Here is a 23,532-nt window from a genome sequence, read left to right on the forward strand (position 1 = left end):
GCCCCCCCCCCCGTGGAAACACTGGAGGGGAGGGCCCACACTGAGGGCAGGTTGGCACCCAGAAGGCCGCACAGGGTCCGGCAGGGTAGAGCCTGGCCCTCCCCTACCCCAGGCTCACTGTGCCTTCCCGAGGCAGGAGAGGAGGTCTTGGAAGTTAAGCATGGCTGAGCAGCCTTGGCCCCAGAGGAGCCACGTCCAGAAACAGGCAGCCAGGGACAGCTCCCCGCTTCCTGCCACGGTGACCCTAGTGCAGAAGGTCTCCGTGAAGCACCTGCTTCTGAGCAACAAAGATGGCTTCCTCTTCTGAGATAACTCAAAACTGAACGCTACTCTCTTACTTTAGTAATTTAAATAGTATACTAAGCTGGATTAAACTTATTTAAGGATAATACTTAGATGTTATATTTCATTTTGTGTATTTGAAATCAAAAGTTGGTTCAAGAAATACATTTTCACCATCAAATGTAGGAGGACATAAAACCAGCTTAGTGGCACAGTGCTGAGCCTGCGCCCGCCCCCCACCCCCAGACGTCCCTGGAGCCCCTGGTCCTCTGTGCTCACTGGGAAGCTCTCGGCGATGGCAGAGTCCTGCAGGCCGTGCAGAGAGCAGTGACAGAGACACTCCACAGCCACTGCACCTCATCCCGAGGCAGGCCAAGTGCCACATGCCACAGAAGAGACTTCTCAAGAGATTTTCATTTATTTATTTATTTCCATATAGCAAATATGCGATGTCAATATATCACCAGTCTAGGACAATTGATAATGAGCTATTTCCCTACGTAACCTCCAAGCCTGTGTTTCTCTCTGAATTTCTGTCTCCATTCAGATGAGCCATGTTTGTTGCTTGGCGTCCAGAGGTGGTCAGTGGCTGTCCAGTGGGGCGTGCATCCTCAGAGAGCGAGTATTTCTTCCAAACTCCACATCTGAGATTTTGCTAGCTCTTGGTACCAGTTGAGATAATTTGGGTGTAATGGGTTTTGTAGGCCCCGGGGGTGGCAGGAGCTGGCTGGACTCCCCTCCTGCCCACTGGCTAGTCTTACCCGTGAAGTTCTATCAGGACACAGCCGTGGCTATCTCCCTGCCCCTTGGATTCCTGGTGGCAGACACAGATGACAACCTATTCCTGAAAATTCATCACTGGGGACGAACTGGGAAAAACTAAAGATTGAAAGGAAAAGTGCCCTGGTGATTCTTATTACATAAAGGGGCATCTGTGCAGGGGGACTGGCAGGACGGGCTCGGCTGGGAAGCACACGCCCCGCTCCCACTGTGTCCTCTGCTGGGCTCAGCTCGGTGTCCTGCCCCAGGGCAGCGTCTTCTGGAGTCCTGAGAGCTGGTCCTGTCTGCCTCACACACAGGACTCTCTGGAGGCCGGACTCCTAGGCTGCCGCTCCTGCACGTGTTCAATTTCCTGCCTTGGGCACACGCACGTGACCAAGTATACCGACTTCGTGTACCGACTTCCCCTGCAGGGCCCTCCAGCCCTGGACACAAGGTGCCTGGCTGCTGGTCTCATACTGGGCTGTTGGGGACTAGTTCAGACGGTTGACATTTTGTGGGATCCCGTGCAGTTCAGCACCTCAGCTCATCTTGTGTGCTGCTGCTTGTTGTTAATGATTTCTCCATAATCCTGAATCAAATATTGGTCCTGAAATAAGAATCTTCAAGGTTCACTTCTAATGAGAAAGTCTGGAATTACTGATTCCTGCTCCCAGCCAGGCCCTGGGGAATGAGTGGGACCCTTGGGTATGGCCGGCCATGGGGTTTTCTTCTGTGGCACAGGCACTGGGGGCACACTTTAGGGGGTTCTCATCTCACACGCTGAGCTCTGAGAGGCAAGGCAGCATGGACCATGTTCACGGCAGCGGTTTCTGTGTTTCAGCCAAGTATTGTGGCTGTTTTCCGATGAGCTGGGTCTGGTTTGCTGCTGTATTGGGTTGGTTAGGGTGAAAGCACCTCTTGGCCTCACCTGGACAAATGGCTGTGCAAGCCGGCGGTCCTACAGAGTGCACATGCCCTTCAGCCCGGCCTACCAGAGGCTGTGCTCACAGGGAATCCCTTCCGCTGACTGATAGTCCTCACTGGACACAGCGTGCTGCTGATTCCTCACCCCAGCCCAAGGTGGCTCCGACCAAAGACATTCCTTTCTCAACCAGCAACATTTGATTCTGAGGTTTGAGGCTGTTGCTCTTCGTAAGTAGCGTCAGCAGCTGGTAGGAACATGCTGACCTCAGTCTGCACTGGCCATGGTGAGAGTGCCCTGAGGGGAGAGAAAAGGGGATCTGGGCTCAGGGAGGAAGAAGTACAGGTGCCGGTGGAGAAGAGGGGCTTATCCAGAAGGGCTGAGAACAGGCACCCCAGGGCCATCCTCCGCCAACCACATCTGCTTTTCAACAAGTCATCCAGCACCTGCCATGTGTCTCTCCTACGAAACTGAGCCCAGCTTAGAGAATCACGCTGATCAAGGTCGTGGCCAAGAGAGAACACGACAATGCTTATAAAACATGAAGGAGGCCCTGAAATCTCCACCCTGTGGTGATCAGGTGAGGGATAGGGAGGCCCTGGGATCTCCACCATGTGGTGATCAGGTGAGGGATAGGGAGGCCCTGGGATCTCCACCATGTGGTGATCAGGTGAGGGATAGGGAGGCCCTGGGATCTCCACCCTGTGGTGATCAGGTGAGGGATAGGGAGGCCCTGGGATCTCCACCATGTGGTGATCAGGTGAGGGATAGGGAGGCCCTGGGATCTGTACCATATGGTGATCAGGTGAGGGAAAGGGAGGCCCTGGGATCTCCACCCTGTGGTGATCAGGTGAAGGATAAAGATCCTGTGATCTCCCCTGTGAAGATCAAGTGAAGGAGAGGGAGGCCCTGGGATCTCCACCCTGTGGTGATCAGGTGAAGGTCAAGGAGACTCTGTGATCTCCACTGCTTGGTGATAATGATTTTTGTGGCTCTTTTGTCATCTGTAACCTGGCCTTAAAGGTGGATGTTGATTGCCTGCTCCTTGGCAAATCTTTAATGGGAAGTGAGTGCAAGGGCCACTCTCTGGTGCAGTGCTTGTTGTGGTGGAGGACTTTCCTGTGCAGCCAGCTGGCCCCTCTCAAGGACTTGCTTGTGTGTCCAGTCATCTCGACTGCCGTGTCTAGGATCTAGTCATCTTGGTTTCAGCAAAGTTTCAAGAGACAAAGGCCCATTCACATTCTCTAAGAGTTCCCAGTATTTGATCAGGCTTCCACTTTTTCAGTCCCAGCCTTCTGAGCACACAGGGCTGTCTATCTTTCTAGGGACGGAAAGAGCTCATTGTTCATTGTAAGCAGACATCAGCCACCGGGAGGTGCATATATCAGCATATTTAGTGGCAGGCACAGTCATTGCAGTTTGACATCTCAGTCAAGTTTGTCTTGAAGTCTGGCAAAAATAGAAGTCTAGCAGCCCCTCCTCCCGCCATTTCTAAGGAAAGTGGTCCCCGCTTCAGCAGCTTCTGGGTGTGGATGCAGACTCCCAGGAAGGAGCTCATCGACAGGCTTCTGCAGTTGTCACCAACTGATCCAAAACATTCTGTGTGTTTAGGTGACACATAGGGACTGATAGGTTAGCTAATTCCTCGTTTCTTCAGCCTAACGTCTTAGTCTGGAGTCTGAGAACCTATTTGCAGGACCAGGTTCTATTTCAGTATTCACTGTGTCTTACATTGGTGACAGGAATGACAGCTAGGGCTGTGTCCCCTCTGTGCGCCGTCTGCAGTGTTTGTGAAGTGTGCCGTGTCGAGGTGGGGATGATTGAGGTGGGCAGTGTCCATCTGTGAAGGACATGAATTGGAGGGCAGGAAGAGCTGCCCCTGTGGGTCCTGCCTCCTTCACAGCAGCCCGAAGCCTGCTCTTATGGTGTGTCCACAGGCTGTCTCCGGTCTGACTCCTTCCACATGTTTACATGTCTGGGAGTGTTCAAGTGCACACGAACTTGATGCTGGGAGTGGTATCAGATTTCTATATTTCCACATTTCACCTTCCAGTTAATGGCAACTTTATGAATGGCTGCTTTTTATTATTATTATTTTGTTTCAATTAGTTATATACAACAATAGAATGCATTTATGAACTTTGATATATCATACAGAGATGGGCTATAACTTCTCATTTTTCTGAGTGCACATGTTGCAGAATCACATTGGTCATGCAGTCACATAGATACCTACAGTGATGATGTCTGTGTCATTCTACTGTCTTTCCTATCCCACATCCCCTCCCCTCCCCTCCCATCCCTCCTCTCTACCTAATCTAAGGTAACGCTATTCTTCCCTAGTGCCCCCACCTTATTGTAAATTAGCATCCACATATTAGAGAGAACATTTGGCCTTTAGTTTTGTGGAATTGGCTTATTTTGCTTTTATCAACACTTCAAATTGTTTGTTTATTTCCTTTGTGTAACAGCCAAGGGCTAAAAGCAGGGCCCTCCACATAGTAGGGCTCAAAATTCGTGTTGCATACTTGCTAATAAAAGTGATGGAATGTAACTGTTCACCTGCACATGTGATGGGGCGACGGGAGATCAAGAAGAGTTCTCACAGTGTCTGCATCAAATCAAGTTCCCACACAGTGACGGGGAGACAGAGGCCAGGCCAGGAAGACCAGGGAGAGGGAGGTGGCAGGTGGGGAGAGGCACGCAGGCCCTGAGGACGCACCTCAGGCAGGCACTGCACGGAGGGGGAGCAGGGCACGGCCATGCCTTCTGCAGGCAGCTGTCCCTCCAGGAGAGCCACCTGTCCAGAAGAGCTGCCCATCCAAGAGCGCCAGAGAAGAGCATCCAGGTATGGAGAGAGCCGGGCACTACTGGTGAAGGGGAAGCGGGAGCAGCCTGTGACCCTTGGGACTCGAGGCAAGACCTGAGACCCCACAGCACCCAGGGAACACAGCTCAGAGTGTGCAGGGCTCCTAGCTGGGTAAACCAGCGCTTGGTTGTCATTTGAGATGTGCTCCATGTGTGGTGTGTGGTCCAAACTGGGAGCATGTGGCCGTGTAAATTACCTGGAGAAACGTTTCCTGCCTGCTGAGGAGTCTGAGGGAGAAGACTTGTAAGTCTCACGTCTTGCTGGACTTGGGCAGCATCAGTTCATGGACACTTGTGTACTGCCCACAGGTGCCCACACACCGGGCAGCTGGGTATTGGAATGGCAAACTGGGCCGACCAGGAGCTCCTCCTGCAGCAGGGCTCAGGGCTCTTGGGTCTCAGGACAAGGAGGCCAGCCAGGGGGGACGGGCCCTGCACTCCAGGGCGGGCGGCTTCGCAGACGCATCTTCCTATGGACGGCTTTGGGTGAGAACACACCATTTTCCCTTCCTACAACTTGTAGGTAGTTGTTACACACAAACAGGCCTCTCTGAAGACCATTTTGGGTGTCTGAGGGCGTTTGTCTTGCGAGTGCTGACCCCTGACGGAAACCACGCCGCCGTCCCAGCGTTTCCCTCCCTAACCATCTCTGGCTTCGGACCAGCTTAAATACTCGGAATCCCTCCAACGTCATCCGCGCTCCAAACAATATCGATTTCCCCCTTTGCTTAAAGTTAATTAAAAGGACTCCATACGTCAGCCAGCTCATGGAAACCCACCAGTGCCAAAATCTGGCTTCCATATCTGCAGGCAAAGGCGGGAACAGCGTGGAAAGATTGACGGGACTGGAGCTCTACTGGAGTCACCCTGGAAGGGACCATCCAGCGCACCTGGGTGGCAGCCTCTGCTGGCATTTTAAAGGGACAGACCCAACACGGGAGGTCCGACGTTTCGAGTGCCGTTGATGCGCATGATCTCACTTGAAGGAGAGCAGCCCCGCGGCTGTGGTCTCACTAGGGGCTGAGGAAGCGCAGCCTTCGCCCACCTGGGTGTCCACCCAGCGCCACCTCCCTTTCCAAAGAGGACCCGGGGCGCGGCCCACCCTCCCAGGCAGTCTCCCCAGTCCTGAAACTGGTGGCCCCTCGGGCTCCAAGTCACCCACGGAGCTCCCCTTCCACATTAGCGCTAACCGGGCCCAAAGGCATCCCCGCAGCCCCTGATGCCTCACGCAGGCCGCTGTCTGTCACTGGTCCCAGATGCACTTTGAGGGGAGGGTGGCAAGGCTGAGGCCAGGCAGTCGGTGACAGTAGGATGGGGAGCCCTTTCTCAGAGGGAAAGCCAGTGCCTCTGGCCTCCTGAAGGGACCTCGTCCCTTTTCAATAAAGCATTGCTGAGGACAGGGTGAGGCGGCTGGTGCCAATGCTGGGGACATGGATGCCATGCTTCAGCCCTGGTGGCGGTGTGGAGAGGGCTGCCATGTCTCGTGGTCTCACGGTGCAGACGTCAGAGGGCCACTGTTAGGAGGGTCTCAGAACTGCTCCTATGTCCCCCAGGGGATGGCGGGGCCTCCTGATATGGGGCGTTTGGGTTGATGACGGATCCAGGGCACTTGCTTTAGACAGTGGTATTTGTCACATTAGGTATTTTGGTTCCTCTTTTGTAGAAGACACTTGTCCTTAAAGGAAAGTCTGCAAAGCCTCATGTGCTGTGGAGTCCCTCTCGGGAGCAGCTGGTGTCATCACCGTGAGGATGTTCTTTACATTAAAACCCACGTCTTCATGACGAGGTCCTGGGCAGGCCACGCAGGGACACAGCCACACCCAGCTTCTCGGGTGATCCCACCTGGCTGGTTGTCACCTCGGCTTCGCTGTTCTGTGCTTCTCTGTCACCTCCCCAAGGGGCAAGGCCTGGGCAGTATCCCTTGCTCCTCAGGCTGCTGAGAAAGCCCGAGTGCAGGGGTTTGGAGATCAAGGGACACTGTTTCGATTCCAGCTACAAACCAAAAGCTGGACCTCACCAGAGGCCTCATATGTGGTGGTTGGTGCAGGCCAGGACCAGGGACTCTGCTGCTGCCCACTCTCCTGGCTCCTTCTAGCTGGCCCTGCCCCAGGACCTCTGTGTAGCGTCCAGCAGTGTAGACCTTGGGACTGTGGCGGACGGAAAGAAGCAAAGCGTGCAGGGAGAAGAGGGAAAGGACAGAGGCTTTCTGTTGCCAAACGTTGAGGCTCCCTCCTGCCCTGACACAGCTCCTCAAGACACTCCCAGGCACCAGGGAGCAGGAGGCGGGAGTCACGCAGTCCACGGGACACCTTCGTCCTCCCTTGAGCAGTCTTGGAACCTCTAGAGTGAGGCCACGGAACATCAGAGTGGTGCCCACTGCATGGACAGGGTGGAGGCCGAGGAGGGAGGCCTGAGTGACTGGAGCTAGGAATTCCAGCCCTGTCTGGGGAGGGGTGGAGGATGGGTCCAAGTGCCTGGCGGGAAGGCATGGAAGGCATCCTGGGCAGAACTCTGGCTTGGCTGGTGCCCACTTTGATGTGCCTGGGAGGGTCCTGCTGGCACCTTGGTCGTCCTCTAGGGTCCCGTGCCAAGCGAGGGCACAGTGGCTGCATACGGCCGCAGGGGGAGTGTGGCATGGAGTCATGGAGCGGAGCCGTCCCGGGCTGCAGGCCGTGGTGGCCTCTGTGCAGGGCTGCCCTGGGAGCAGGGACGAGGGGCCGCAGGGCCAGTGAGCTGGGGTCAGGCGCCGTGCGGTTCACATTTTGCTCGTGCAGGTTGGGCGACTTGGCGGAGTACTGTTCCTGAACTTCCCTAGAGGATGGTCGCTGCAGGGGTCCCCGGTTGTCCCTAAGTGTCTGAATTCAAGGGGACAAACCTAATGGGAGTGCCTGGCTCCTGCTGCGGGTGCTGCCCCAGACTGTGCTTGGCCTTGGGTGGATCCTGTGGCTGAGACGCTGGCTGTCCACCAGTCCAAGGGCCTGCTGTGACGAGGCAGAGCTGGCCCTGACACCTCGGAGGGTACAGTGACCTCAGAGGAGGCCAGCAACGCACTGCCTTCCAGGAAGGACCGGCTCCTGGCCCTAGAGGCAGTGGCAACACCGGTACCTGTCTCCTCTGTCCTGGGTCCTGCCTCAACTCCACCCCCACAGCGCCTCTCTCTCCTCACGCTCCCTTTATCTGGAGTTAACAACACTAGCTAGACAGGACTTCTAGAAAAAAGAAAAAGAAAAACAAAAACAAAACAAATAATGAGTCATTGTATCATCCATGCACAGAAGAGCATCCCAATCATAATCAATAATAATTGCAAATCTTTTTAAAGTTCTTAAAAATTTCTTGATCTAGGGAGGGAAAGTTCTAGCCTTGTGTGGTGTCACACGCCTTTCATCCCAGAGACTCAGGAGGCTGAGGCAGGAGGATTGCAAGATTAAGGCTAGCCTAAGCAAGTTAGCGAGGCTCTAAGCAACTGAGCAAGACCCTATCTCAAAAAATTAAAAGGGCTGGGGATGTGACTCAGTGGTTCAGCCCCCGGGTTCTACCCCAGTGCCTCCCCCCGCAAAAAGGAAAGAATTCTTAAAATGGAGAAATGGAAATAGTTGTTGCCTTGAATCATATTTCTTCACTTAAAAAAAAGTCTGAATGGGACGGTGAGCAGGACAGGCTCTGCCTCCTCCATCTGATTGAAAGGCACTGCTCCGTCTTGTCAGCCAGACGTGCTGTGGATAGTGGCAGCTGTCCACTTGTGCTCCAGGTGGCTGCCCAGCCAAGCCCCCTGACCACCCAGGGTTTCTTTTGACTGATTCTGACTTGCTCGAGGTCCCTCTTGAAAGATAGAATAAAAAATTCTGTATTTATCCTGCTGCATTTTGAAAATGTAACTCTGCTCCTGAGTCTCTTGGTCCTGTGCCACTGGGTTGCCAGCCTTTGGAAATAAAGTGATTCCGAGAGCAGTCCTTCCCACTGCCGCCCTCCGCCCTCCTCGCCCTCTCTTCCTCTCTTATCTCTGCCCTCCCTTTTTTTTAAATTTTTATTTTATTTTTTTTATAAGCTACACATGACATTACAATGATCTTGGCAATTCACTCTTCCCTCCCTTCTGTCTCTCAATATCTGCTGTCTCTCCTCTTCTCTCTGCCCTCTCCTGTCTCTCAGTCTATCTCTCTACTGCCTGTCTGTCTGTCTCTGTCCGTCTTTTTGCCCTCTCCTCTATCCCAATCTCTGCTCTCTCTCTCTCCCCCCCCCAGTCCTCTCCTTTGTCTCTCAGTCTTGGCTGTCTCTCTCTCCTCTGCTCTCTACCTCCTCTTGTCTCTCAATCTCTGTCTCTACTGTCTGTTTGTCTGTCTCTGTCCATCTTTTTGCCCTCTCCTCTGTCCCAATCTCTGCTCTCTCTCTCTCTCCCCCCCCACCCCCCTCTCTGAGTCCTCTCCTTTGTCTCTCAGTCTTGGTTGGCTGTCTCTCCTCTGCTCTCTGCCTCCTCCTGTCTCTCAATCTCTGTCTCTGCTGTCTGTCTGTCTGTCCGCTCTGCCTTCTCCTCTGTCTCTCAGTCTCTCTGTCTGCATCCCCACGTGGTTGAGCTCCCTCACCCATGATGCTCCGTGCTCAGGATAATCCTCTTGCTAGAGCTCGTGGCAGATGATGCCATCTGGCGTCTGTGGTCTTGCTGCACATCACTTACCAAAGGGTGGCAGGCAGCAGAGCTGTGTCCTGCTCAGGGTGTGCCGCGTGGCCCGGCTCTGAGGAGCACCAGTCAGTGCCTTCTGCCTGGGATGCCCTCCCCTCCCAGCACTCTGCCCTGCCCAGCCCAGCTTCCTGCTCAGAGCTCATCGTCTGCTCCAAAGACCTCAGCACTTGGCCTTGCAATGCTCTGGTGGAGAGCTGCGTCATGGCCGGCACCTAGTCCAGAGCCTCCCCAGGGCAGGGATTCTCCCTGGAACTCCCCTGGCAGGTTTTCACCTGCCCAAGCAGCCTGTGCCCGCACCCCTAGGTGACGAGCAGATCGCTCCTGGCAGGATGTTGGCAGCTGTGCCTGGTGGACCTGGCGCTTCTGCACTGAGGGCTTCCCTACCTGGGCAGGGCCAGCACCAGAGCACAGTACAACAAGTACAGAGCAGCCTGTCCTGAGAACCCGCAGAGTGCCGCCCAGGAGCAGTTCCACCCACTGGGAAAGGGCACTTCTAAAGGGGTAAATGGAGAAATGAGCATCGGCTGCACGGCAATAGCAGATCGTATTTATTCTGATTTGCCCCTCCAGCAGGAAGAGCAGATACCAAGGGAAGCCTGTTGAGTCCATCTTGGTCTCATTTGTAAGATGGAGATAATCCTTATTTCAAAGGCCTCTCCCTCCCCCTCTTCCCCCTCCACTTTCACATTGAATGGAAATTCAATCCCCTTGCTGGTTCTGTGTCTCAGCTGGGCTTGGCTGGACTTGTGCCCTCAGTTGAGCCCTGCCAGGGAGGGGCATCACGTGGACTTTTGGATAATGTACTGCTGAGCTCAAGTCGAGATCCATCCACCTTGGTTCTTGCCAACCCCCTTTCCCCATTCCTTGTAATTCCAAATCATTCTACAAGGACAACTTAGTGTTACTGTGTCCGGTGCTTTCTAAGCACAGTCAGTGACCACACACAGCCAGCTGGTCACCATCACCTGTGACCAGCTGTGCTTGCCTCTTTGGGCACGTTCCCAGCCTCTCCAGGCCGGCCTGAGGCGTCACACTAATGGTTCACTCGCACAGGGAAAGGTGCCTAATGGGTGCAGCTTGCCCCTCGCCCCCTTCCTCTCTGTGTCTGCATGTTCGTCTCACTGCCCGTTCAGGCCAGACCGTCTGTTTCCCGTGGAGGTGGCAGGCCCTCTCGGTGCCCCAGGGCTGCTCAGGGCTGCCACACCGGGCGGCGCTCCTGTCTGCTAAGGCGAGATCACGCTGGGAGTCTCGGCGCTGAACCTTAAGAAGCTGGAACTGCTCCGAGGATCACATCCTACAGTTTTCATTGTGTTGTTCCCTTCCAAACCCTGTGTCCAGAGGAGCCAGGAGAAGGTGCCACAGCTGGTCTTACAGCTATGCCAGTGTCTCCTCCTGTCCTGGGCACTGTGTTCCTCTGGGGTGGGAGGTGTGGGGCAGCTTCAGGGGTAAGCCTCAGTCCTTGAGTCCTGGGGCACTAGGCGTTCTGACCCTCCCTCGCCGGCCTGGTCTGTTGGGCAGCCCTTGGCATCGCCGGGGGCTGGGTCCAGTGCGGCTGTGAGGTGGCATGCCACGTGGCTTCCAAGAGGCCTCTGTGTGCCTGCACCTTGGACTGATGGCCATGTGTCTTCCCAGCAAACACCTGGGCCCTGGGACAGCACCCTGAAACCCTCCTCTCCCCTCCCGAGAGGACGCGGCACAAGGCCCCTGGGCGCACACAGTCGCTTCTCTTCCCCTCCTGCCACCCCGTCCTTGTTCTCCCTCGGCCCTCGGACTCAGAGAGGCCACATCTCCCAGTCAAGGGCACCTGACCTCACCCATGATTCAGGGCCTTAACACATGCACACCCGTGGGCTGCTGAGCCCGACTTTGCCACCTCTGGGTGCCTGTGTAAACCTCTGCTGTCTTGATCCTGCCTCAGGATTTTCCTGGAACAGGATTTGCAAGTGAAAGAAGAATATGCAGACCCAGTGTTCTTGTAAGAAGGGCCTGGGTTTCCTCCTCTCACCTGATGCTCACACCTTTGTTCCTCACCTTCTCCCCTTCTCCAGAAGTCCCTGTTTTGCATGCAGGCCTGGGTAGTTTACCCAGCACAGTGAGGGCAGGTGTTTTTGTGATACTGAAATGCAGGACTACTTTTTTTTTTCTTTTTAAATCACAAATATAAGCTAGCTCTTCATGTGACTTGAGCACAACTGGCCAGCCCCTGGGTGTGGGGTCTAGGGTCTGGGCCTGCTGTGACACACCTGGGCCGGGTCCTGGTGCTGAGCACCTGCTGGCAGGTTGCTCCACCTGTACCTCACCTGCACACCGCCATCTCTTAGATTGGCAGCACCCTCTCCACCTGTCAGGCCATCCATTCAAGGGTGATGTGCGTACCAGAAAATGAGAAATAGCAAAGAGAACCCAGCTCTGGGAACTTTCTGATGAGACTTCTGTGCATCTCGTAAGGATTTTTTCTCTGATTCCAGATTTGTTTTCGTATAAGATCTAGAAATCTGAGGCTCTGCCTGGGAGGACCCACAGACTCAGTGAAGACAGAGCTCAATTTTAGGTGAGGTTGTGCCCTCAGCCACAGTCCTCTCTGTCCAGATTCCTGCTCACGGCCACTGCAGGAGTTCCCACCTGAGGACAGCAGAGCTTTCCTGCCTGGCCACTCTGCCCTTGCCCGCTTCTGACTCAGGCCCTGCCTTCCTGCTCCACACCAACAGGGGGCAGCAGAGAGCAAGGCAGCAGGCCCAGGCTCAGCCTCGGAGTTAGAAGGGTGCCAGGTGCAGAGTGTGGCCAGCCTGCGCAAGCCCCGTGTCCAGCACCTCCTCTGCGCTCTTAGAGCCCCAGGTTTACATCTGGGGAGGAATCACAACTGCACTGTGATTTTAGGTGGTCTGCCAACCTTTCAGCCAGAGATGACAGAGCATGCAGGTCAGGGAGCCCACTCAGCAGTGGCCATCCACCTGGATTCTGCTGCCCACATGCAGCCACTGCATTCCCACAGCAGTGCACAAAGCCACCCAGATAACAGACGAGGGCTCCAAGGGCAAGGCGATAGCCCACCTGGCCCTTCCGGCTTCCTCTTGTACACCCAGCAAGCACTTTCCCTCTCCTCCCCATTTCCTGTGGGTGAGGGGCTTCTCCAGGATAAGGGCTGCCATCTTCACTGGGCCCAGCTCCTGCTCTCAGCCCAAGTGTCACCAGCTCCAACTGTGCAGGGAGAAGATGCCTGAAGGATTCAGAATCAGGGCACAGAGACTTCTGGTGTCAACACTTAGGTAGAATCATGCCCCTCGATGTCTCACTGTCCTGAGCCCTGGGCGCACCATCTAATATTATAAAGGGATTTAGGTTCAAATGACAGATCACTGGTGTCGTTGTCAGGAGACAGAAGGGCTTGCCAGGGCTTTGAAGGTAAAACCCAGAACATGACTCTTCTCTTCTGGTTTTGCCATTCTCTGGCCCCAGGGCTGCTCGGCCTCGTCCACAGCTCTGAGTTCTCCCATAAGCAGAACTCCCGGCCCACGGAGCCGCCACCAGAACATCCAGGCACCAAGTGCCAGAGTCCCGCAGGTGGGTTTCTCCTCTCGCCCTCAGGGCAGGAGACATGGTGGTTCTTGCAGCAAGAGCGGCAGAGTGCTGGCTCAAGCCGGGGACCTGTGCAGGGCTTAAGCACTTCTTCAGCCAGGGCTCTCAGCCCTGGCTGTGCATTAGGATTACCTGGGGAGGTTTTGAAAACTCCTGATGCCTGGACATCACCCTGACCAGTTAAACCAGCCCCTGCAGGTGGGTCCAGTGTGGCTTGAGGCTCGCCAGGTCTTCTTGGGTGCATCCAGGTCTGAGGACAGCCACCTCTCCATCTGAGGAGGAGCTCTGTCCTTGGCTTGAGTTCCGCTACTTGGTCTGCACAGTTGTGAGACGCCGAGTCAGTGGCTCCTTTCTTCAGTAGTAGCTTTGCCTCACGTCCTCATTGAATTTCCCTAAATTTAAGTCCTCATATTGTACACGCGGATTCTCTGTGACTGTTCTCGCCCTTTCCCATGTGTCCTGAGGCACACGGCACCCTCGTCTCTGGGCAGGAAACAGAGGCCAAGTAGTCCAGTGGCTCTCAGACTTTCACGAAAACCTTTAAAAAGTTGAAAGTAGGTGAAGGTCAGGGGTCAGCCTGGAGCAGAAGCCAGGCCCCGGCCTGTCTGGCTCCGCTGCGCCCTGATTGGATCTCTATAAATGTGGGTGTGTGCTCCGCCCGCTAGCGGGAGACCTCCCGAGGCTCACAGTGCAGCTGGGTTCAGCCGTCAAAGGGCGAGGCCACACCAGAAACCCAGACTCCTCCTCGCCCGGCACCACTTCTGCTTGGGTGGCACCTCCTAGAACTCTGCACAGCTCAGCTCATGGTAGTAAATCGCCAAGGTCCATGTCTCGGGACACAGACGCCTGGACTCCTTCTGGAACTTGAGTCCGAAATCTGACCCAGGGAGCAGATTGCCTTCTGTGCTCCCTTGCCCCCCGCCCCCGAGTCTACCCGGCTCCCAAGGCAGTGGGCCCAGGGCTCAGCCCTGTTTCTGGTCTCACACAGCAGCCACAGGAGGGCCCTGCCCGTGCTGCACATGGGGAATCGAGGCTGCAGCTGGGGCCCTCTTTGTCCATCACCTTGGACAGCACTGAGAAGGCTGCACAAGGCCCTGTTATCAAATGCAGGGTGGGGACGCTGGTGCTGGGTTCAGTACTGGAGGGTGTTTTGGCATTTCCTTCCCAAAGCCCAGCTTCTCATAGCACGTGTGAGAATTATCTCACTGTGTGGAACTAGCCTTCAAAAGCACCCCGATCAGCAAATAGAGCATTTTTTAAAATGAGGAGTCTAAACCACTACGACACCACTATAGTTGAAATTTGGGGAAAATAATATAAGCAGGAAGAGACGTGGAAGATAAGTGGACAGGTGAGTGCCCAGGCCAGCAGCAGGGAGGCTGGGACACCTGCAGGGGTGTGCGCAGCCTGGCAGGCCCACCCCCTGCCTTCCTCTAGAGGGGGATCGTCCATCAGATCCCAGCCTTAGATCCCAGGTGTCACCGTGGGCTCCCTCAGGGCAGGAGCTTGTGCTGCCTCTGTCACCCTGAGCCATAGAAGCCTGCAGAAAAGCAAATTAATAAGAAGCCGGTGGTCCTCACTGAGGGCAGAAAGGCAGTAACAGTGTAATCATCTTAGGGAAAATAACTTGTATTACTATAGGGATGCCAGTCAAGAAGCCACCAACTTTAAGATCATGCACTAGATGTTCCTGAGACTGACTCAAATGGGTTGACTGTTGTCCAGCAAGAGTGGCTTCAACCTGCACATTTGTATGAAACCAGAACACAGCTCACTCAGAACACAGGAGAGCTGCAGAATCGCGTGTCTGATAGCACATGTTCGGGCTGTGTTAAGTGTGGTAACAGAAACGGACTTAATTTAATTATGTATCCCACCCCGACATTGCAGTGTCCCTTAGGGGTTAGGATGCAGTGTCCCCAGCTGGTCAGCACGGAATGTCCATGAGGTGCATGGCCATCCTCCTTTGCTGCCACCCCTTGCCCCCGGGTACATGTGGTGGGCACTGCCCTCCTCCTCAGCCACGCTCAGGGCAGCAGTGCTGGACAGACCCTGCTACAGACGATCCCAAGAACAGGAAACGTGAGCGGCTCTTCCAGAGAATCTTGCTCAGACTAGGCACACACTGTTGTTGTTGTTGTTGTTTTAAGCTAACTTTAGTTGCATCGAGGGTCGAGCTTGGTGGTTGGTAGCATGTGGTCAGAAGTCTGGTTGTTGGAGGGCGGATCCCGTTCACACACAGACGGTGACCTTGTGTGGGTGGCTCAGCTTCTCTGCGCTCACTGCCCTCACCAAGCTGCTGAGGACCAGGTGCCACACACATGTCCAGAGCTTGTGCAGCTGGCTTCTGTCGTGGCCATTTTCAGTAGACCTTCCTTTCCTGCAGAGAGGGACCCTGGCGTGTCAGCCAACAGGACAGTGGTGTGTCCTGAGGTAACATGGAGCCTTCTTTGGAAAGTTTGTGCAGAAGCGAGTGAATAAGCCCCACGCCATCTGCTTGCCCTGCCAGGGAGCTGCTCAGTCCAGCCTGGGACATGGGCACTGCTCTGCTCAAGTCTCCAGGAGGCTGACCCAGGGCTCCTGGCTGCGGAACTTGGAAGCACCTTGCTGTTATATTTCCATGAAGGGTCAGTGCGCCTGTCTGTTTAAAAGTGACAATGCCTGGCAGAAATATCTAGTCTTATCTGTTCAAAAGACAACCTGAAGTGGATAGTGATTCACCAGAAATGTACATAAATGTTAACAACCACGTCCCCCAACTTCCTGAGGGCAGAATCTCATTCCAGAGGCCAGAGGAGCCCTGAACTACTGACTCCACTGTCCCTGCTTCACAAATGAGAGCGGCACCCTGTGCTTGAGAAGTTCTGTCCTTTCCAGCTTCAGTAAACCCAGCGTTGCGTTTTCAGGAAGATTAGGAGGCTGACGCATGCTGGCTGGGCCCTTGAATCACCTACTAGGGCACCCTGTGGGTCTTGGGCCAGGATTTCGTGTTGGGATGCTGGTGATGGTCAAGGGAAGGGCGGACGGCAGGAGCAACCGTGTCCTTGATGTTTCAGCATTTAAAATCCAACACTCACCTCTGATAAGTGAGAAGTCCTAATTTCTCTGGAATTATCTGAATGATTTTTGAGAAATCAAACAATGTGACTGCGACCAGATCAACGCCCCAGCCATGCTGGATGAGATGTGGGTGTGCACGCCCCTCTCTGTCTCAACTCTCCCTTCCCACAGCAGGGAATGGGAGCAGGGCACTTCTCACAGAAAGTTGTCCTCTGTGGCCCTGCACCTCCCTGCCCTGCAGGCCACACCCATGAGGAGTGAGGGCCTGATGTCCACAGGAACTGTCGAAAGCCATGTGTGCCCTGCTGTTGGCAGCTCCTTGGCCACGCGTGACCTCTCCTGCTGCCAACGCGGGGGCCGTGCTCCCTTGAGTCCACCCTCCCCCAGGGTGAGCCAACTCTCGTCCAAGTGCAGACCAGATTTCCTGCCATTTCAAGTCTAAAATGAGACTCAGTCCCGCAGTTCTCACAATACCTTCTAATGGCTTCTCTGTCTTATTTTGCATTTATTATAAATCCTCAGAAACTTAACATCTGCGTTACGTCTTTTAAGCATGTACATGTATTTCAGTCGATTCTGAAAGATCCAAAATGGACTGCATTGTTGTAAGGGTGGTACTCTTCTAGAAGAACCCTTGGTCCCATCTGCTAAGGAAGACCTGTCTGTGTGTTCTCCAAGGCTGAGGCTGTGCTCACAAGCAGGCCTGAGGAACAGATCCACCTGCAGAGGAAGAAGACGCCAAGATGGAACCTAGGCCAGCCCTGAGATGTATAGTGGAGTGTGCCTCGGCCCCTCCTTGGGGACAGGAGACCAGGGACACCTTCAGTGGCCAGGCGGGCAGAGGGCCACGACTCCTCCTGCAGTGGGGCCGTTTCTGTTGGTCTGTTCTTAGTGTGAAGATTCTTTGGGGTTAAATTCAATTTTTGTCGTATTGCTTACATACAACCTGCACTGTGAACCTTTACACCTCAGGGAGACTTAGGTCACCCCGTTTATACGTACCTGGACAAGAGTCCAGTGACAACCAGCTCCGTGGTCATGGACAGACAACTTGGGAGGAAACGTAAGAGTCACCTGTTCAGTGCCCTTCAAGAAACCCCCTGAGCAACTCTGCAGTGAGCAGAGAATGGTCAAGGATTCATCTCGACGTCTTCACAGAGCACCTTGATACCATCCACACAATCAGGGTGGCAAATGAGACTTCTGGCAGGACTGAGGGCCTGAGGAAGGACAGCCCTCCAGGGGCCAAGGAGCCTGCACAAAGCTGGACGCCTGGAGGAATTTGGGCTCCATTTTTTCTCCTACAGAGCTGCTAAAGCTGGAATGAATGTGCTTAGTGGTTTGGAAACCTGGATCAATGTTCCCAGGGGAGAGCTGTCTCCCTCAGGCAATCCAGTTGTCCACGTGAACCAAAGAACCGGGTGGCAGAAACCCTCTCACTCCAGACTCTTCACTTACACATTTTCGGTCCTCTGTAACTCCGGCTATGGACCTGGTCCTGGCCAGCCTGCGGGGGCAAGGTGACCTTGCTGGTTGGTAACTGCAGGTGCTGTGGAGCTTGGGGGGACCTGCACCGGGAGGTCTCCCCTGACACGCTGCTGTGTCCTGGGCTCCCCGCTGCTCTCCACCCACACATCCTTGGTGGTGGGCCTTGCAAAGAGGTCAGAGAGAGACCCTCTCCAACCTGCATGCACCTGCTCTGGTTTCTTTTCTGTTAAAGAATGCACCTGTATTCAAAGGCACCTCACCTCTGGCAAGCCCAGCGGGGAGGCTGCAGGCTTGCGCCGTGGGTAAAACAGCACTGCCGATGGGGGAGCCTCTTCTGGACCAATGAGACCTGGGGGCCGTCACTCCCCCCAAGTCCTAAGGAATAGGTTCACTAACCGTTTCTTCTCTTCTCAGGTGCAGGGAAGGTCGCTGGAGGCACTAGCGGAGGACCAGGTGTGTACCAGCCGCGCCCGGACGTTGGCCCAGCGCATGCAGTTGTTCCCAGTCACAGAGTGCGGTAGGTGCAGACTCGTGACTTCACAGGGTGTGACGAGCATCAGCTAATGGCAAGTGGGGCTTGATGCAGAAGTTATTGTCTGCCATTTTGCTCTTGATGTTTCTGTGCTTAGATTCTTCAATTCTATGTCATTTTGGGGTGATTAAATATGCAAGTTGAATTCAGACGTCAGCTCTGATTTTTCCAGGCATCTTCACGCCATGGAGCATTGTGTGTAGTCCAGCTAGCTCTGAGACAAACCGGATCAGGCAGAGCGGGTGGTCCAGAAGCCTGCTGCTATCTCCCGGGTTTCACCCCCACCCGGGGGTCCTTCTGGGCTTCAGGAGGCTGCCCTCCCACTCCAGTGTCCTGGTCCTGATGTCCCTCCTCTCTGTCCCCATGAGGTGGCATTGTCCCTTTGGACCCAAGGAGACCCATCTCTACGGATTTGCCCAGAGTCCAAGCCAGCTTTGACCCAGAGTGTGCTTTCTCTAGGAGGCTTGCCCTTGGCAGCTCTCCGTCTCCCAGACACCCATCCTGAGGCCTCACTGTGGTGACCCCATCTCCCGGAGGCCAGCGTGGGCCTGAGGGCTGCGGACCTTGTCTGCCCTGGCTCTCTGAGGCTGACCCCCAGCTGCCCCAGCCTCTGCCAGCTCTTGTGATTACGAGTGGGTGGACCTGAGAAGAGGCACCCTTACCAACACTTGCGGAAGGACAATCTGTTGGACCCAGTGTGCTCTGTTGATTTTCAAGTGTTAGACGTCACACTGTTCGAGGCATAGAACTGAGGCTCCCTTACTGTGGGGCCAATGTCCACAACCTAGCTTCTGAATATCATGACCGGCATTAACACGAGGTTGCCAGAGTGGGACGTTTGGTGACTTTGTTTTCTTAAAATGGTCTGTGTATTCCCATTGTAGAAGACTCGGTTATTAGAATAACAAACTACTATAGTAAGGAGCAGAGCGTGAGAGCCCCACTTTGAGCCTCTCTGCTGTGATGCTGCTCCTGTAGATGGATCCCGGCCACCCCGGGCTCTCCCCTGGTTTGCCCTAGCAGGTGCCTCCTGGGCCCTCCCCTCGCTCTCGGCCACCTGTCTTGCTTCCATCCTCTCAGACGTGGAGCACGGCTGGGCACCTGCCGCCTGGACGCTCCGGCCCTCTGCTCATGGCAGACGAGCCCACGGAGCAGGCAGCACGGTGCCCGGCCGTGCTCCACGTAGGCTGTGCTTGGGGACAAGTGCGTGTCCTGTGTTCTCTGCGGCTTGTTGGCATTGGATACAGAGGGACTGTACCGTGGAGAAGCCGTTTGGGAGGCGGCTTGACTGCGGCGGTGCGGGCTGGTGGACCCCAGGCCCTCCTGAACAAGGCTGGCGGAAGCACAGGCCATGCCATTCTCAGGGTGGAGGCGGAGGCAGGCGAGCAGGTGCCCTGAGAGAATGGCACTGGGCACAACCAGGGTCCCAAGCAGGGCCATGGCTGGGACTCCCTCGGGCAGGAACAGACTGTGGCTCAAGTGTGGAGGCCGGGGGAGTCGGGGAGGTGGCTCTGAAGGACGATCCCACACAAGGCCCGATCGCATCTCAGAGGCAGAGGGAGGTCTGGAAAGCTGGACAAGCTGGACGTGCTGGACGCACACCTGCAGCAGGAGGCAGAGGCTCCCGGAGCGGGAGCTGGGTTCACTTTTTGTGCATTTGGTTTGGTTTGGTGTTAGGGACTCAACCCTGGGACGCTTTGCCACCAGGCCACATCCCCAGCCCTTTCGCCTGATGCAGGCTCTGGCTGTGCTGCCCCGGCTAGCCTCCCTCCTCCTGCCTCCGCCTCCCGAGTGGCAGGGACTACAGGCGTGCTCCACCATGCCTGTCAGGTTGGTGTTTCAATGATGCCCACTTGGTGTTGGCTGAAGCCTGTGGCTCAGGACCCCAAGGAAGCACACCCAGGACTGGGCTTCCGCCCAGCAGAGTGGAAGGTGCCGGCTGTGTTCTGCTTCGTCCCCGCAGCACCTCTGGACAGACCCCTGGGCATGTGGCCCCGTCCATTTGACCCTGCCAGCCACAGCTCAGGTTCCCCACCACTGTGACACACACACCCGCGTGTCACGATCTGCTCCTCGGTGTCACGATCTGCTTTTGAAACCCCTTTCTAAACATGTCCACCTAGTTGTCCTTCCAGGTGGGACTCAGATGTCCACTGTGGTGACCCCATGCACCCATATTCGGCCTGGTGCCCAGGCTCTCTGCCCGCTGCCCAGTCCTGTGCACTCCTGGTACCACCCTGATTGGCACCACTGCCAGCTTCCTGCCTGCCCCTCGCAGCCCCAAGGCATCCCTGGGGTGGCCTCAGGGACCCTGCCAGGCCGCGGCTGGCCTGGGAGAGGTGAGACCTCAAGTGCGAGGACACTGTTGAGGTTGGCTGGTAGGAGGCGTGTGCACAGTGTGGCTGGAGACCATTTGGTGCTGCAGTGGGTGGTGGAGGGCACTGGCCTTTCCTCTAGGTACGCCACGTGACAGGGAACTGTCCTCAGACTCCCCCTTTGTCTCAGAAATGGCTTTGGAGAAGTCAAGACCAAGTCTCCAGAGCAAGATGCTCACACCTGAAAACACATGCCAGGAGCTCTCACGTGTGGACAGTGACCAAGTGCCGCAGTCCGGCTGCAGCAGAGTAACCGGGGGGTGACGAGGAACTTGTGTAGATTGATACAGCAGGAGTGGGAGCCGTTTATTGTAGGACTGGAGGGGTACATATACGTTACCCACAGCTTATCTAATTAGCATAAACTAGAGACAGCAGTCAACCAATAAGGAGTCTCCACACTTCATGGCTCCCTGGTGTTACTTCACAAACCACTCCCTCTGGCAAAATGCCAGGTGCCATCCTGACTTGTTTACAGACCCTAACAACCAAGAATGCCCCTTCCCCAGTCCCAGATGTGGAAGAAAGTTTATTTCACATTGCCAACCCCTTCCAGGGACATCTGAGTACTTCTAACACATGGGCCTGCCCTCTCCCCCCCCATTCCCTCCTCATCCCTCCCTCCCTCCCTCCCTCCCTCCCTCCTCCTCCCTCCTTCCTTCCCTTCCTCCCTCCTTCCTCCTCCTCCTCCCTCCCTCCCTCCCTCCCTCCACCCCTCCTTATTCCTGCCTATTCTCTTTTCATTTCCCTTCGTACAAACAAATGATAGGTATATTTTTGAGTCTTGAGTCTTTACACTCATTTCATATTATTTGGTTAGTGTTCTAGGATGTCTGTATATCATATTTTCAATTTTAATGAAAGGCAAGAGTATTAAAACACTGGAAAGAACATGTCTCTATTCCTGCGCAGGGTAGCACTGTGTGGGTGGACGGAGGCCGGCTCTGCCTCTGCTGTTCACAGGCAGTGACAGCAGACATCCTTCCTGTCCTCCTCCCCCCACCGAGGTCGCTGGGGCAGCTGGCTACCTGCAGGCCTGAGCGCCTGCTGAGCAGGACTCGCGTCCTTGGTCCAGGGCTGCCTCCCAGGCTGGGGGCAGCCTTGCCAGCCTCTGAGCTCCCACCGTACCCAGGACAGGCTCTGTCCTCCTGGGCAGAGGGAGCCCCAGTTCCGCGCGGCCCTGGAGTCCCCATGGTCTTACGTGGAAACACCGCAGCCTGTGGCCCTGGGGCAGAGTTCTGGCTCTTAGTGGTTCTGGTTTTCCTTTCATCCACTGTTCTTTTTCTTCAATCGGCAAAAATTATTGATTTTGTACTATTTATTCCTTTATCTCAAAAAATTAAGGCTTACATCCTAAACTCATAGACCAGAAAATAAACAAAATGCCTGTCTCTAGGAGAGTGATCTCTGCATGGGTCAGTTTGTGGGAGCAGAGAGCAAGGACCTAGGTCAGGAGTATGGGACATGAGAGATGCACCCAAAGCCATGTCTGCAGGGTGGAGGGAAGTGGGGTGGCGGGTTGTTGGCAAGACACTGTTTTCTGTCTGGTCTTTGAAGAGGCCTCACTAGCAGGGAACTGAGAGAGTTCAAGCCATAAGAAAGGGAGCCTTGTAGGAGTCCAGAGCATGGTTTCAGCCAGGGAAAGAGCTGTGCAAAGGCCCTGAGGCAGGACTGTGGCTGGAACGTTGGAGGAATAGGCAACAGGCCAATGGCAGAGCTGCAGGAGGAGGTGAGAAATGCATCAGGGCTGGGGTGCAGAGTACCAGGGAATGGGGCGAGAGGAGGGCCTGTGTGTCGCTTGAGTGAGATGGTAAGCTGCTGGAAAGTTCTGGGCAGACAGGATCCTAATGGCGCTTATGCTTCAGAAGTCTCCCTGCAGCAGGTGGGGACGGAGCTGCCGAGAGCAGGGGAGGATCTGGAGACACAGGTTGGATGAAGGAGGCGGTGGTGGGGACGCCAGCTGGAGCACTGGAGATGGACGGCCAGCTGGCCCCCCTGGCTGAGGGTGTGCAGCCTGAGGGCGGCACGGAGCTGAGAGCGCCACCTGGTGAAGCGCCGAGCCGAGATGGCTCCCTGGTCCAGTGGGGAAGTCAGGGGCGCACAGGAAGCTCCTGCGATGCCTGGGCTAGAGGTGAGCCCACAGAGCCGAGCCCACTGCAGACGGGGCTGGCTCCCTCCTGAGGCTGTGGGCGCAGCAGCCAGGGGCAGCAGGAACTGGAGATGGGCAAGAGCAACAGCCCTGCCGGGTGCTGAGGCTCTGTCCTGGAGCCTGCTCATGGCCAGGCACGGCCATCCCTGACCACAGCAGTGATTGCAGGGACCGTGAGGGACCGGGAAGGCTGAGGGTTGGCAGCTATGGGCAGGAGCCTCTTCCTATGAGTTCTGTCCTGGAGGACAGGAGGTTGGGCCGCACTGGAGGCAGAGGCAGTTTTCTGCAAGGTTTGCTTTCATTTTCTTTTTTAGGAGAAGTTACATAGCCTAGGAGCACGGTGGGGAAGACGGAGGAGACAGAGACATTGGGGTGGGGGAGCCCCGGGCAGGCAGGGGATGGCAGCCTTGGCCTGGGAGGAGGCAGCCAGGTGGACTCTGCAGGGGCTGGCAGGGTGTCCACTGAGAGCAGAGAACAGAAGCCAGACGGAGCTCTGGAGGCCAAGAGGGAAGGTTCGGGTGCCAGCTGAGGAAGGTCACCTGTCCTTGAGACCACAGCAAGGATCTGGTCACGGTGTCACTGTGGCTCTGGCTGAGGAAGGTGAAGAATCAGGGGAAGTCTGGAGCAGGAGGAGAGAATGACCTTGAGCCCACAGGAGCCTGACAGACGATGAGAGGTGGCCCACGGCTGGCCCAGAGCGGCGGGGCCCCCTGCTCCTGCGGAGGGAGGAGCAGCAATCTGGAAGTAGGTGCGGTCCTCAGCCACGTGTCCTACAGCCACGGCCCAGGAGGGGAGGGGCCGACTTTGGCAGCAGAGGTAGTGTGGCGGGGCCAGGGC

The 23,532-nt window shown here is 55.6% G+C and overlaps 1 protein-coding gene across 27 annotated transcripts in view; it reads left to right on the forward strand.

Moving 5' to 3' along the window:
* The window catches only part of Myt1l (myelin transcription factor 1 like), a 340,605-nt gene that overhangs the window by 19,449 nt on the left and 297,624 nt on the right, over positions 1–23,532 (forward strand). For all 27 annotated transcript variants that reach the window (XM_048804898.1, XM_048804919.1, XM_048804894.1 and 24 more), the window contains exon 2: positions 18,054–18,156. The gene's annotated coding sequence lies outside the window, so the exon portion shown is untranslated. The remainder of the gene's footprint in view (positions 1–18,053; positions 18,157–23,532) is intronic.

The sequence above is a fragment of the Marmota marmota genome, unplaced genomic scaffold (assembly GCF_001458135.2).
Source record: "Marmota marmota marmota unplaced genomic scaffold, marMar, whole genome shotgun sequence".
Classification (NCBI taxonomy): Eukaryota; Metazoa; Chordata; class Mammalia; order Rodentia; family Sciuridae; genus Marmota; species Marmota marmota.